This window comes from Salvelinus sp. IW2-2015, linkage group LG20 (genome assembly GCF_002910315.2).
Source record: "Salvelinus sp. IW2-2015 linkage group LG20, ASM291031v2, whole genome shotgun sequence".
In the NCBI taxonomy this organism is placed as follows: domain Eukaryota; kingdom Metazoa; phylum Chordata; class Actinopteri; order Salmoniformes; family Salmonidae; genus Salvelinus; species Salvelinus sp. IW2-2015.
The window spans coordinates 3,804,752-3,807,145 of record NC_036860.1 but is presented as its reverse complement, the minus strand read 5'-3'; the positions used below and the strand labels follow the sequence as shown (position 1 = coordinate 3,807,145).

Genomic DNA, 2,394 nt, shown 5'->3' with positions numbered 1-2,394 from the left:
GTTTCTCCCCAGGATGCAGTTAGTGCTTTCATATTCTCTCTCCTCTCTTTCTCCCCAGGATGCAGCCAGGGTGTGTCGGGTTTTGTGGAGAGAGCAGAGGGAGAGTCCGCTTCTCCGCTGTGGCCCTCTGTCATACCTAGAGACCCTGGACACACCAACACACAACACCACACACACACACACACACACACACACACACACACACACACACACACACTGGTGAACCACGGTACACACCACCCGGTATGCACTGGAAACATAGTTTGCACTCTCCCCCACACAAACATGCGTAGATAAGATTTGCACAAGCCTGGTGTGTGTCACGTTGATGTCACTACTGCTGTACTTTCTGTCTGCTGTTTTATTTCTGAGCCGGATCACCACTGAGAAAGTAGTGCACTACATGGGGATAGGGAGCCGTTGATCTGCAGCCTGTGAGGTGTCGGATTTTAAGGCTTCCTGTTTCTGTTGCCTGACTCCCTCTGCTCTGTTTCTAACAGCTGTTACAACGTCAGACTACAATGTTAGGATGTTAAGATGACGTTGTCAGGATGACACTGCAGCAATGTTGTCTGTGCTTTGCCTTTCTGCATCTTCCTGTGCTGCTGACTGCCAATAAACACCAAACTACACAAGTCTCCTCTCTCTGTAATCTCATTACTGTAACTGATAGCTTTTCAGAGTGCTATTTTACTTGAGTAAAATGTTAAGTAATTTCTACTTTAGTAGGATATTGTCCTCTTTTCATCCCGATTTTTGTAAACATGTTTGATTTTACTTAAGTAGTATCCGTACTTTTTTTTTGACACTTTTACTTCACTACGTTTCTAAAAGAATGTACTTTTTACTCCATACATTACACCTGACACCCAATTCATTCAAATGTAACGAGCACTTATCAGGACAGACAAACGGTCCAATTCACTTGTCAAGAGAACATCTGGTCATCCTTACATTAAAACAAGAAAATGGTGCCATCTGCTTTGCTTAATAAAAGGAATTTGAAATTATTTATACTTACTTTTGATACTTAAGTATATTGAGCAATTACAGTAACTTTTACTACAGTTGTATTTTACTTGGTGACTTTCACTTTTTAAATAATTTTCATTACGGTATCTTTACTTTTACTCAAGTATGACAAATGGGTAATTTTCCACCGCTGGTAGGGAGGGAGATGCTACGACAAGTTTTGAGAACGGTGATCAGCAATAGCCAATGAGAGCTCTTAAGTTTAATTGCAGAAACACCAGTACACAGACAGGAAGTCACAAACAGCCAATGATACATGCTAGGGGGGACAAACACATTACAGATTATAAAAGACAGAGAGGAGAGAGAATATGAAAGCACTAACTGCATCCTGGGGAGAAAGAGAGGAGAGAGAATATGAAAGCACTAACTGTGGCTCTGGAGCGTTGGAGCTAAATTAATCAAATATTTAGCAGATTGCGGGTGTAGCGAAACGCTAGACRATCAGCCCAGCTAGCACACAAACCTCTGGTCAAGTAAACAGGATACACTGGGAAAATGCAGTTAGCTCATTGGCAAGACGTCTGGCAGATGTAGAATGTCTCTATACTCCATTCTACATGGTTTAGATGTTGGCCAGGCATCAACATTATGTTCTGATGTCTCAGGGTGACGTCTTCCCAATGTACACATCCTCTCCACATGACGCTTTCTACAGGCTTCACCTGCATAGCTCTACAGGCCTGCTAGCTAGCCTTTTAGGTTCCCACATCTCCAAGTTGGCTAAACACAGAAAGCTAGCTAGCCTTTTAGGTTCCCACATCTCTATGTGAAATAATCAGATTCATAAATAATAAGCCCTGGTAAATATGGTTCTACATGCCATTGTAACCTACAACATGATCCCAGTTTAACATACAGCTTGAATGTATTCACTCCCATATCAGCAATAGGAAGTCATGGTCGCAGAGAAAAGCACATCGCAGCTGGTTTTACCAATAGCCTGGAATCCCTAGTTGAACCTCTAAACAAAACACATTTCTGGGAGGATTCTAGTAACAATGTTGTTTAGTTTTTATTGTTTGAACATTTGTTAAGATTACATTTGCAAAATAGGACACGGTCATGCCTAGTCTATAGATCAGATCAAGGAACCAATCGAGCGCCAATGCCTCCTCGCTGTCCCCACAACGATGGAAGGGACGACGCGGCGCGTTCCAGTCATGAGGCACGGGAGTACGTTGAAGCGCACTACAAGGAGCCGCACCTTTTGTGACGAAAAACGACACCGTGCTGTGCTCTGTAGGGTATAAAATCTGCCTTTACAGTTTGATACGTGGGCTGGGATTAGACGAATGGAAGGTTTGATACGTGGGCTGGGATTAGACGAATGGAAGGTTTGATACGTGGGCTGGGATTAGA

At 43.0% G+C, this 2,394-nt stretch overlaps 1 long non-coding RNA gene across 2 annotated transcripts in view; it reads left to right on the top strand.

The window, feature by feature from the left end:
* The window catches only part of LOC111981474 (uncharacterized), a 3,915-nt gene extending 3,288 nt beyond the window's left edge, over positions 1–627 (top strand). For both annotated transcript variants that reach the window (XR_002879595.2, XR_011473723.1), the window contains exon 4: positions 299–627. This is a non-coding gene — a long non-coding RNA (uncharacterized lncRNA). The remainder of the gene's footprint in view (positions 1–298) is intronic.
* Positions 628–2,394: the final 1,767 nt, after the last annotated feature.